Source organism: Carcharhinus amblyrhynchos, chromosome 8 (assembly GCF_965287045.1).
Source record: "Carcharhinus amblyrhynchos chromosome 8, sCarAmb.v2.hapA, whole genome shotgun sequence".
Classification (NCBI taxonomy): domain Eukaryota; kingdom Metazoa; phylum Chordata; class Chondrichthyes; order Carcharhiniformes; family Carcharhinidae; genus Carcharhinus; species Carcharhinus amblyrhynchos.
In genome coordinates, this window is record NC_137331.1 from 103,469,623 (window position 1) to 103,483,065 (window position 13,443).

At 41.5% G+C, this 13,443-nt stretch overlaps 1 protein-coding gene across 1 annotated transcript in view; it reads right to left on the reverse strand.

The window, feature by feature from the left end:
- col22a1 (collagen, type XXII, alpha 1) overlaps positions 1 to 5,762 on the reverse strand; it is a 285,376-nt gene extending 279,614 nt beyond the window's left edge. The window contains exon 1 of the mRNA XM_080193549.1: positions 5,407 to 5,762. The gene's annotated coding sequence lies outside the window, so the exon portion shown is untranslated. The remainder of the gene's footprint in view (positions 1 to 5,406) is intronic.
- Positions 5,763 to 13,443: the final 7,681 nt, after the last annotated feature.

The following is a 13,443-nucleotide window of genomic DNA, read 5'->3' on the forward strand; positions in this document are numbered from 1 at the left end:
AGCGAACCCAGGTCTCTGGCGCTTTGGGGCAACAGTGCTAACCACTGTACCACCATGCCACCCAGTGGCAAAAGTCTTTGCCAGATTATGCTTTCTGTGCATAGGCCAATTGATGCTTCATATCTTGTGGTGAAGATGAAAATCTACTCCATTGTCTGTTGTTCTTCACTGAATAGTGTCACTGGATTTTTAAAAAAACACAACTGGAAGGACAGGCAGGTCTTTAATTTAGTTTAGGGCTGTACAGTGGCCTAGTGATTAGCAGTGCTGCTTCACAGTGCCAGGGACCAGGGTTGAATTCCCAACTTGGGTCATTGTCTATGCAGAGTCTGCACAGTCTCCTCCCGTCAACATAGGTTTCCTCCAGGTGCTCCGGTTTCCTCCCACAGTCCAAAGGTGTACAGGTTAGGTGCATTGGTAACGCTAAATTCTCCCTCAATGTGCCAGAACAGGTACCGGACTGTGGCAACTGGGGGATTTTCACAGTAACTTCACTGCAGTCTTGATATAAACCTACATGTGACACGAATTAATAAATGAACTTTAATGTCTGATCTGAAAGATGACACCTTTGTCAGCGCAAAGCTCCTTCAGCATTGTACTGAAGCATCACCAAGTTCGTATGCTCAAATTTTATGGGCAAGGTTTGAATGTAAGAGTGCTGTGATTAAGCCAAGGTTACCACCCAGGCTGATTTTGTTCTTTGTTCTTTGTTGTTTTGTACCACCCAATCATGGAAAATTGCCACCTGCTTTCAGTTGTAAATGGTCTTGCTGCAATTGTGACATTACGCCACCTTATTCCTGGATTTCTCTACAGAATTTCTTCCCATCAGTTCCATTGAATCCCCATACCCCTTCAAAAATAGCTAATAGAATTCAGCCACTGGCCTGTTGCCACTTTAACACCAAGCTGGATTGCTGGATTAAACAGAGAGTAGTCCAAGGTTTCTAAATGATTAATGTGGTTCAAAAATAAAAGTAGACATTGAACCTACTCAGCAGCCATAATAGAAAGCAGACAGATACACGTAATTATATGCTATGATGAAGTTTATTTTTAACTAGGTTGTGAAAGAAAAAGCCCTTTAATCAGATGTTAACATGCCAAGTCTATGTGCAAGGAAACAGCAGGCTGAAGAGTAACTTAACCAATTATTATTGCATCACCCAAAAGCTGATAAGATCCTTCAGGGAAACCAATTTCATCTCATTCCAACTTCACAGCCCAGGCTCCTTGAGGCAGTGTATAATAAATTTGCTCTATTTAAGCTACTGATGAGATGGTGACTACATACATCTGAAAATAGTTTCACGGAGACTGTGAGCTAAAAATGACTGCAATATTAATAGAATCATAAAATCATAGAGGCATTTATTGCACAGAAAGGGGGCTATATTTCTTATACTATCAGCTAATGGGAACCTTCTTCTTGTCTCCCTCATCGAAATCTGTTGGAACCTTGTACATCTCTGCCAAATGTCCCTCAAATCTTCACTCTCCAAGGACAACAGCCCCACATAGAGTCATAGAGGTTTACAGCATGGAATCAGGCCCTTCGGCCCAACTTGTCCATGCCGCCCTTTTTTTAACCCCTAAGCGAGTCTCAATTGCCCACATTTGGCCCATATTCCTCTATACCCATCTTATCCATGTAACTGTCTAAACGCTTTTTAAAAGACAAAATTATACCCGCCTCTTCTACAACATCTGGCAGCTTGTTCCAGACACTCATCACCCTCTGTGTGAACAAATTGCATCTCTGGACCCTTTTGTATCTCTCCCCTCTCACCTTAAATCTATGCCCTCTAGTCTTAGAATCCCCTGTCTTTGGGAAAAGATATTACTATCTAGCTGATCTATGCCCCTCATTATGTTAGAGGTCTCTGTAAGATTACCCCTAAGCCTCCTACACTCCAGAAAAAAATGTCCCAGTCTATTCAGCCTCTCCTGATAACTCAAACCATCTAGTCCCAGTGGCATCTGAATCTTTACTCTACTCCTTTTAATGAAATCCCTACTATAGTAGGGATCTTTAACTTAAACCTTCTCTAACCATTGTGGGAAATCTCCTCTGCAATCTCCTAAGGACTCTTACATCTTTCCTAATGTGAGATGACCAAGAACTGGACATAACACTCCAGCGATTTCCTAAAAAGAGTTTTACAAAGATTCAGCATAACTTCCGTGCTTTTATACTCAATGCCTTTTTTTAATGGGACTGAAGATCCCTTATGCTTTCCTAACCACTCTCTCAACATCCATCACATCTATATTGTTGCTCCCTATCCCTTCCGCCAAAGTGCATTACTTCACACTTTGTGGCAAATTCCATCCGTTACATACCTACACATTTTGTTGGCCCTTCCTTGCCACTCAGAGGATGGTGAACTGGTGAAATTCTCTGCCACAGAAGGCTGTGGAGGCCAAGTCACTGCATATATTTAAAAGGGAAGTAGATTTCTAGATTCTAAAAGCATCAAAGGGTATGGAGAAAATATGAGGGTATAACATCGAGATAGAGGATCAGCCATGGCAAACAGACTCGAAGGGCTGAAATACCTACTTTTGCTCTTACTTCTATGTTTCTTGGATGAAGGCTATAGCCTAGGATGTAGGACCTGACACATCATTAGAGGTTTAGATAGGCCACCAAAGAAAGCTGATTTGGTAATAGAAATGTTACCCTGATGCAGAAAGGGGCCCTTTTGCTGAGCTTGCCCTCAAACTAACACCAGATCTGCCAAGAGTGAAAGTAGTCTACACACAAAGGACTGGTTGGAGTTTGAAACTCTCTTTCACAAACAGTAGATCATGTCGGATCAATTATTAACATTAAATTTGAGACTGAGTGATTTGTGTTGTCCAAAGGGTTAGGGTTAATATTAGGGTTAGGTAATGATAAGATGAAATGGTGGGTACAAACAGTTAAGGTTCAGATCAGCCATGATCTCACTGAATGACAAGATAGTCTTGAAGTGGTAAGAAGCCTACTTCTTTTCCAATGTTCCTATATATTTGTATTGTTTGATTCTATGATTTGACTGTTTACCCAATTTTAACTTATGTTTTGAAGGGCAATTTACTGGGGTATGATCTCATAGTGGCACCCATTCAGTACTTCCCTTATGAATGCAAACCAAGATATTGAGAGCTAACAAGCTAGTTCAGCATAGGAGTCAGAACAAGGTCTGCTGTTGATAGCTGCTCATGATTCAGTTCTGATGCCAGTCACTGGATAGTGCGCAGGTTTGGCTAAAGGAACACCAAGTTTGACGTGGCTACAAGATACTTTGGGCTTATGATCTCAATCTCACCCTGCTCACTTTTCACTATGTGAATACAGATTGATGCCCAAAGCTTCATTTCCCAAAAAATGAAACAATCTATTTAGGTTGGGTTCTTTAGAATTCAATACAGTTCAATTCCATTGGAAGGTCAATTTGGTACACTGTTTCAATGGTTGGTTCCCAAGTGCTGTTGTCTAAAGTCCAGGGCTAGGTTACATATTCTGCTACTGATATCACAGGACACTAAAAAAGACCAGTGGCAATTCTCTGCATGGTTGATAACATGAATGGGAAAACAAGAACTGGTGAGCAGGGATAGTTGGATGATGCATAGTATCTCCCAGTGGCTGGGTACAAGGATTGGTAAAGCCCCCTTCTTGCTGGTAATAGATGTAGTCAGGTGTATTAAAGAGAAGCATTCATTTCCAGAAGTAGCATAAGACTAACAGTGATGTGAAAATGTAGTGGGTGTATTACTAACCATATTGAGACTAGAAAGGCAGCCAGCACCCTGAAACAAAAGCTGTGAATTGTCCTCTGGTTTTTGATGCCCAGTGAGATTTCCAATAATTTGGGAAGTCCTCTGCATGATAGTTCAAATTATCCGTATTATTGTCTTTCAATAGCATGGGACTTCAAGCTGCATCATAAGTGTCGAGTCTTAGACGCCACTATGGTATTCCATAATTACACTCTAGTCATCTGATACTTTGTAAAAGAACACAGCCACCAAAGCGAGGCATGGCATTTATCTGGGGCATTGGTTAGAGACAAATGTGGAACAATTCACTATCCAATGCAAGAACGGGTGTTTAGATAAGGCTTTAGATAGTCACCAGGTTGATTCCTGGGATGGCAAGATTACCAGATGAGGGGAAATTGGGACGACTAGGCATATATTCACTGGAATTTAGAAGAATGAGAGGGGATCTCACTGAAATGCATTAAGTTTTGAAAAGGCTAAGATGCAGGGTGATGTTTCCTCTGGCTGGGGCAACTAGAACAAAGGGTCATAGTCTCAGAATATGGGGTAGGCCATTTCAAACTGAGACGAGGAGAGATTTCTTCACTCAGAGGGTGGTGATCCTGTGAAATTGTCGACGACTGGAGGCTATGGAGGCCAAATCATGAAATATATTGAAGAAGGTTTCCAGATTCTAAAGTCAAGTGGTATGGGGAGAGTGTGGAAGCATGGCATTGAGATCGAGGATTCGCCATGATCATATTGAATGAGGGGCTGAATGACATACTCCTACTCCTGTTTTCTATGCATCTAGGATGAAAGCCATACCCTCTGATACCTGACACATCACTCGGGGTTTAGAGAAGCTACTAAAGAAAGCTGGTTTGGTAATAGAAATGTCATCTTGATACAGAAAAGTGGCACTGTTTCTGAGTTTAAGAGCATAGGGCTAGCGACAGAGAATGCTTGTATGTTTTATCTCTGTCTCTGGTAATGACAACTGGGTGCCAAAAGTAGGAAACTGCCTGCAATGGCAAGTAGCAAACCTGTGAAACCGCACAGAGATTAACTTAGCAATTAAGACATTTAGACATTTTGCCAACATGGCACTGGTCTTTATAATGGATCTGGCAAGGTCCATGAAACAGCATCTCAAAATATCCTGAAATTTCAATGTGAGCCAAGGACTGAAAGGGATTTTTTAAAAAGTTTGCCCTCAAAACTTCCTGCCAGTATTCTATTGCTTATAGTTCACTTCTCATGTCCAAAAATAACTGAAAAAAAGCTTCCAAATTGATATAATGTTTTGTTCTGAAAGATATGTAAAACTCAATATAACATTACAGTAACTTAATTGCAGTGTTGATGCAAGCCTTACTTGTGACTAATAACCTTTAAACTTTAACTTTAACATCATCTGGACATGATCACTGAACTGACAGTGAACACACTCATTTTAAAATAAAAGTTTAAACAAACATGGTGGAACAATTATTTAAATATACATGCAGACAATTAAACGTTTTATACTCAACATTAGAACTAGCATTTAAACTTGGCATTCTACCAACTAGTAAGCATCTCTCATAAGATGAATACCCTTCAATCTTGAGGAGCAAAGATTATTATATTGGTTTCAAATTAGATTCTTACCTCCAATAAAGTTTATTCTTTTAAAAGAGGACTTCCAAGATCAAGTTCTGACATCCATGAAATTCTTTTAAAAAAATCATTAAGCAAAGCCAAGTGCCAAAAAGAACATTAGATGATTTAGTTCAGGTTCTTTTTTAAAGTTCTTCTATCACAATCCAGGGATCCAAGTTTTTCCAACAGAAGAAACAAAAGCTCTCCGTGCATACATTGGAAGATCATCTGATGAAGAGTGAAATTCTGCTGAACACAATATAAAGTCCATCTGCAATAAATAGCCTTTAAAAATGAACGACTTCTCCACTATTTATTTATTTCTTCTATCAGCAATTCCCTCATCTCTTCCCTCAGTTCTTCCAGTTTGGAAGAGTGCTCACTGTATAAAGTTTCAGCGACCGTCTATAGACTAAACCCGACCGCCAGCCTATCCAATTATAGCAAACTTTGGGGGTATTTTGGTACTTGTGTATCTGAAACCATCTCCCAGCAAGTCAAATTAAACAGAGCCTTGTTGCCCTCCTTCATTAAGTTTTGAATCTGTCTCCCCTCTCCAGCCGGGTCCTTCTAAGTGTAATATAAATGTAAAGCTACATCAGTGATGTGATGGCAAGCGGCTGTTTTTTTTTAAAGTTGTACATTTTAGAATTGAGGTTTTTCAAAAATGATTAGCCAACCTCCAGGCAGAGAAATCGCGCCACCTTGTGCTGGAGTTTTAAACTGAGGATGAAAGGTTTCAAAAGGGGGTTCGCGAATTTTAATGATTAAACGTCCGCAGCAATAAACAAACGCTGAAAATAAAATATTAATGGAAACAGCACCATCTAATTACATGGACAGATCTGGACTAATGCTTCTTGAATTAATACCGAACTACCTTTGGGAAAGACCCTGAATTTCCCAAGTTAAAAAGTTGAGTCGCTCTAAAGTGGCTCAGTTCTGCATCAGAAGAAACTAAAGTTGCAGGACTTGATCTCATAGTCTAGTCAATGCCTGATTAAAAAAGGCACCACGATAAAATATGTTCATCTGTTCTGCTATATGTTAGGAGCTACCGTGGTACTATTCAGAGAAGAGTATTGTGTTCTGCAGGGCAGGCTTTAACCAACTTTAGCCCGAGTTCAGTTGCTATCGGTATGGCAAAGTCAGAGTCTGAACCAAGCCTAAGTTTGGAGGGTTAGGGTCTTTTCCGGGGATTGCAAAGTGCGAGGCTCTGAAAGAAGTTAAACATAGGATGAATAATTTTCAATTTGGAGCCGTCGGTTTTGACGGCGCTATGAAGGGGAACAGCAGCAAATGTAACAAAAAGTCACTGTCGATACCATTCAGGTTATTGATGTGCATCTTACTTGCAATGTGGAGATGCCGGCGTTGGACTGGGGTAAACACAGTAAGAAGTCTCACAACACCAGATTAAAGTCCAACAGGTTTATTTGGTAGTGGCTTGTGCTATCAAATCAACCTGTTGAACTTTAACCTGGTGTTGTGAGACTTCTTACTGATCTTACTTGCTGCAGACAGTAGCAAAGCATCCGGCGCTAATATTCACATAGACATAAAACAAAAGTGTTGACTAGATTACTCTCAGCTGATTGGGACATGATGCATTCTATCTGTCTGAATGTCTCCCGATTTGGAAAGTAAATCTTTTCTAAAAAAGTTTTAAATGCTGGTGTTATCTAGGGTCATGAAGGAAGCCCAGTTGATCGTTTGACTGTGTCTGCACTTCCCACTGCCGGAAAGCAACCAACATAGTCAAGGACCCCATGCACTCTGGACATACTCTCTTCCACGTTCTTCCGAAGGGAAATAGATACAAAAGTCTGAGGTCACATACTAAGCAATTTAAGAACAGCTACTTCCCTGCTGCCATCAGACTTTTGAATGGACCTTCCTTATATTCAATTGATCTTTCTCTGCACCCTAGCTATGGCTATAACACTACACTGTGCACTCCTTTTCTGTGAAAGGTACGCTTTGTACAACGTACAGGAAACAATTTTATTCACTGCAAACTAATAAATGTGACAATAATAAATCAAATCAAAACCAAATCAAAAACCCTAATTGTTGTGAATGCAGGGGAACATCATGTTGAAAAGTGCAACTTCAAAACATTACATTAATGATTTCAATGAGAATTTAGGAGGCATGGTTAGTAAGTTTGCAGATGACAGCATAGTGGACAGTGAAAAAGGTTATTTAGGATTGCAACGGAATCTTGATCAATTGGGCTAGTGGGCCGATGAATGGCAGATGGAGTTTAATTTAGATAAATGTGAGGTGATGCATTTTGATAGATAGAATCAGGCAGGATTTACTCAGTTAATGGCCGGGTGTTAGGAAGAGTTATGGAATAGAGAAAAGACATCTAGGGGTTCAGGTTCATAGCCCTTTGAAAGTGAAGTCACATGTGAAGAGAGTGGTGAAGTAGGCATTCAGAATGCTTAGTTTCATTGGTCACAACATTGAATGCAGGACTTGGGACATCTTGCTGAAGTTGTACAAGACTTTGGTAAGGTCACACTTGGAATATTGTGTACAGCTCTTGTCACCCTATTATAGAAAGGATATTATTAGCTCGAAAGTGTGCAGAAAAGATTTACTAGGATGCTACCAGGACTTGATGATTTGAGTTATGAGGAGAGGCTGGAGAAACTGGAACATTTTCCCCTGGGGCATAGGAGGCTTAGAGGTGATCTTACAGAGGTCTATAAAATAAAGAGGGGCATAAATCAGCTAGATAGTCAACATCTTTTCGTAAAGGTCGGGGAGTGCAAAACTAGAGGGCATAGGTTTAAGGTGAGAGGGGTGAGATATGAAAAGGTCCAGAGGGGCATTTGTTTCACACAGAGGGTGGTGAGTTCAGCTCAGAAATTCCAAAGTGTTTTCTGGAGCTCACCTGGGTCATAAGTTTTGCCTCTTGAATTTGGCTTGGATAAATATGATATGTTTCACTTCAGGTATGATAGAAATGACCCACTAGGGAGCTTTTATCAAACAAAGTTTATTTAAGAATACAGTTAATGTGCACAGTAACTAAATTAGCGAGAATTCTTATCACTTACAAACAAGAAACAAAACAACCACTATAATATATAACCCTTAACAAATATATGTAATGCATTCCAATCAAACCAACCCCATAGGCAAAGGACCCTTTAAACAGGATTAACACAGCAAAGACTAATGCTCACATGATACTGCACTTGAGACCTTTGGATGAAGTCTGCAGTTCTCTGGATAGATGTGGAGATGCTGGCGTTGGACTGGGGTTAACACAGTAAGAAGCCTGACAACACCATGTTTAAGTCCAACCGATTTATTTGATAGTAAACTCACAAGCTTTCCAGGTTTCCCTCTTTGTCAGGTGAATGGAGAGTACTGGCCTCTGACAGAGCATATAATAGCACAGATAGTTCACAGGTTACTGTAAACTGTCTGTCACAGTAATCTGTAAACTGTCAGTGCTGTTATATGCTCTGTCAGAGGCCAGTACTCTCCATTCACCTGACAAAGAGGGAAACCTCGAAAGCTTGTGAGTTTACTATCAAATAAATAGGTTGGACTTAAACCTGGTGTTTCGCATTCTAATCAGTAACCTGTAAACTGTCTGTGCTGTTATATGCTCTGTCTGAGGCCAGCACTCTCCATTCACCTGACAGAAAGGGAAACCTCAAAAGCTTGTGAGTTTACTATCAAATAAATCGGTTGGACTCAAACCTGGTGTTGTCAGACTTCTTACTGTGTTCTCTGGATAGACTCAGAACAGTTTGAAGTCAGAACAGCTTCCCAGACCAGGAAGTCTCGCTAGTCAAGCCACCAACAGCAGATTTTTTACTCCGGGGAAGACTTCCAGCTAAACAATAGACTTTCCCAAAATCAGGGCGTGAGAGAGAGAAACTGCTTTCAATCTGATGTCCACTCCCTTCTAAAACTAAAGCTCAAAATTGCAGGCAAACAGAAAAAAAACCTTGAATTCCTTAGGAAGGAAAAAAACTCTGACCAGAACCTATGATCTTCCTCCTAACAATGCAGGGCTATAAAACAAATCCCACAATAAACATACACAACCATCATTTAAGTTATTGAGGTAGCAATGAAAGGACATCTCCAGTCAAGCTGGTAACAGATGACATCAGCTGAGACTGTGAACTAAGAAACTCTGAAGCTGTGAGAGCTGCAGAGATCATGATTTAAAATAAAACTTTCTTAAAGTTACATTAATGTTACACTCTGTTAGGCCACTTTTGTTTTATTTATTAGTGGCACAAATAGTTTTACATTAACACTGCAATGAAGTTACTGTGAATATCCCCTAGTCGCCACACTCCGGTGCCTATATCGGTACACTAAGGGCCAATTTACCTAACCCGCATATCTTTGGACTGTGGGAGCACCCGGAGGAAACCCATGCAGACACGGGGAGAACGTGCTAACTCCACACAGACCCAAATGACCCAAGCTGAGATTCAAACCAAGGTACCTGGTGCTGTGATGCAGCAATGCTAACCATTGTGCCACCGTGCTGTCCCTGCCACCATGCTGCCCTCATCAAAAGACAGGATCTCATTGAGTAGATAGAACCCTATCCAAACTTTCTCCCAGTGGATACAAGAAGCAAACTATTGGGCTGTCTGATCTGTAGAGATTATCTGTATACAAAAAAAACCATGAAGTTGGGGGAAAGAGGAAGGCAGAATTCCTTTTACATCGTTTATTTATTGTCGGATCATTTTGACTCCAAGTGCAAGAGCAGAAATAATGAGAAAAGGACTTACCATTGCAACTGGGTGCATGATTGTCATCCATGCAAAATCAAGGTGGCAGGAGGTATTTAGTTTGGCTTAGTGCTCCTCTTATAGTGAGGTGGGGACATCAGCCAGAATTGACATTGAGATGAAGTTAGGAAGAAGGAGTCATAGAGATATACAGCGCAGAAAAGATCCTTCGGTCCATTGAGCCTGCACCGACAATAACTACCACTAAATGCGTACCAATCCCACTTTCCTGCACTTGACACATATCCTTGAATATTATGATGTTTCAAGTGCTCACCCAAGTATTGTTTAAAAGTTGTGCATTATCAACAATATAGACCTGCTTCTGTTCTGTAAAACTTTATGCAATTCAGTGCAAACATAGAACATAGAACATAGAACATAGAACATTACAGCGCGGAACAGGCCCTTCGGCCCACAATGTTGCGCCGACCAGTCTTATTTTTAAAAAAAAACATTGACCCACTAATCTAAACCAATCCCTTTTCGTCCATAAACCTATCCACCAATCTCTTAAACGCCCCCAAACTAGGCGCATTTACAACTGCAGCAGGCAGGGCATTCCAGTCCCTCACCACCCTCTGGGTAAAGAACCTGCCCCTGACATCCGTCCTATAACTACCCCCCCTTAATTTAAAGCCATGCCCCCTCGTGCTAGATTTCTCCATCCGAGGAAACAGGCTATCACCATCCACCCTATCTAAACCTCTAATCATCTTATATGTTTCTATAAGATCCCCTCTTAGCCGCCTTCTTTCCAGTGAAAACAACCCCAAATCCCTCAGTCTCTCCTCATAGGACCTCCCCTGCATACCAGGCAACATCCTGGTAAACCTCCTCTGCACCCTCTCCAAAGCCTCCACATCCTTCCTGTAATGTGGGGACCAGAACTGCACACAGTACTCCAAGTGCGGCCGCACCAGAGTTGTGTACAGTTGCAACATGACGCTGCGACTCCTAAATTCAATCCCCCTACCAATAAACGCCAAGACACCGTACGCCTTCTTAACAACCTTATCTATTTGATTCCCAACTTTCAGGGATCTATGTACACATACACCTAGATCCCTCTGCTCCTCCACTCTATTCAAAGTCCTCCCGTTAGCCCTATACTCAACACATCTGTTATTCCTACCGAAATGGATTACCTCACACTTCTCCGCATTAAACTCCATCCGCCACCTCGCGGCCCAGCTCTGCAACCTGTCCAAGTCACCCTGCAAGCTTCGACACCCTTCCTCACAATCTACCACACCTCCGACTTTGGTGTCATCAGCAAACTTACTAATCCACCCAACTATACCCTCATCCAGATCATTAATAAAGATTACAAACAGCAGTGGCCCCAAAACAGATCCCTGAGGCACACCACTCGTAACTGAACTCCATGATGAATAATTACCATCAACCACCACCCTCTGTCTCCTATCTGCTAACCAATTCCTGATCCAAGTACCTAAATTACCACCAATCCCATACATCTGCATTTTCTGCAGAAGGCCCAGTGACAGCTCCAACTTGTGTGTTTGTAGGCAGTAGACAGCAGGCATCAGCCTGTAATACCCTGAATGATTATAGAGCCATCTGCGCATGTGTGTGTGTGCGTGTGTGTGTGTGTGCGTACGCAGTGAATGGTCACTTGGACAAGGTGAAGTCGGCACTCCTGGTACCACATTCTGATCTGAGTTCTGCATTCAGAAAACAAAGGGAGGAAAGTTGCAGGAAGTCAAAGGGGAGAAAAATAAACAGAAAGCGAACGTGCATTTTCTTTTCTCTAGATCCCACAGCACTTTCTTCTGAGAAAAAACTCCAGTAGAAGAAACATAAAGAACATATTACACACAGATGTTTTCCAAAGATTATTATTTTTCAATTTCATCTAAAGAGCTGTCATTTCTGTCCATAAATAAAGTGTTCACTGCGTGGTGTGGATGATTATTTTTAGTTTAATGCAAGACTGATGGTGAAAAACTGATGCAGTACAATCTTTACTCAGACACTGACAGCTATTTTTCTTTCCCTATCATTTTCTGCAGAGGACTAATGTGTCTCAAGGACAATTTGTTGCTTTAGTGATCGCAGTGATGTTGCAAATGGTAAACAGCACTAAGGGCATTTGTTGGAGAAGAGGGCTTCTTAAAATTTTATTTCCTCGCGAAGAAACCTTCAGTAAATTCGGAGCAAATGGTGTGTAAAAGGCTATGTGGAAGCAGAAAGCTTAATCCCTCAGCTAACATAAATAAAAAACAAACATCTGCCCATTATCACCTTGCAATTGGTGGGAATTGTGTGCGAATTAGCTGTCTCCTTACAGTACAATGATTACACTTCAAAAGTACTCCATTGGTTAAAAAACATATTGGAGCAACCTGAATTTGTGAAAGGAGCTAGACAAATGCAAATCCTTCCTTCTTTAATGGAACGTTCTGGTGAAGGGCAGGTCGAAAGTAAGATTGTAAGTATGGTTACTTACACCCATCCTATGTTTGTATCTGTAGCTTCTAGGTCAGAAGCTCTTGCAGTATGAGATGAGAAGACAAATTTGGCCAAGGACTCATCAATGGCTGCTCCAATAATGGTGAGCATCATCCCCATCATTGAGCTATGGACATGCAGACATGTACTCCCCAGCCGAAAGCCACTGCCTCTGGTCACGTGTGGGCAGCTCGCTATAGATGTGAAGCAAACCCACTCCATGTCGGCCCAGCCCACAGCTGTGACATGCTGCAGATGGTCTTGACAGGGACCACCTAGGACTTCCGCCTCTTACCAATCCAATTGCCTGGCAGTGCCACCAGTCCAGGCAGCACCAAATATATATTAATGATGAGGAGGAAGAAGGCTTCATGGATCGATGAAACTGGTGTGTATGAGGTCCTGGGCAAGCAGTATTTTAGCTGGTCAGTGAGAGGTGAGAAGATTGGCTTTTAGCTTGAAGTGGTGTTGGGAAAAAAAGGGGTTCGATCATTGAAGAGGATGCCCCCCGCATCCTTCCTTCCCTTTGAATACTTGAAGATTGCATTTTAAGGATCAGGCTTCCCACTCCCACATAGCTGCCCACGCCAAATCGTTCATGGTTATGGGCTGCATATTGTCAGGGTCAAGTCTAATTGACCCTTGATTAATTATTTAAATATGGTGCCGATTTCGGCACCCAACCACCTCCCACCTCTCGTATTATGCAGGTGAGCTGGGGATAGATGGGAAGGTGGGCATATACCCATATTGCAAACCCTCCCACTAGAACCATGTCTGGAGAGGG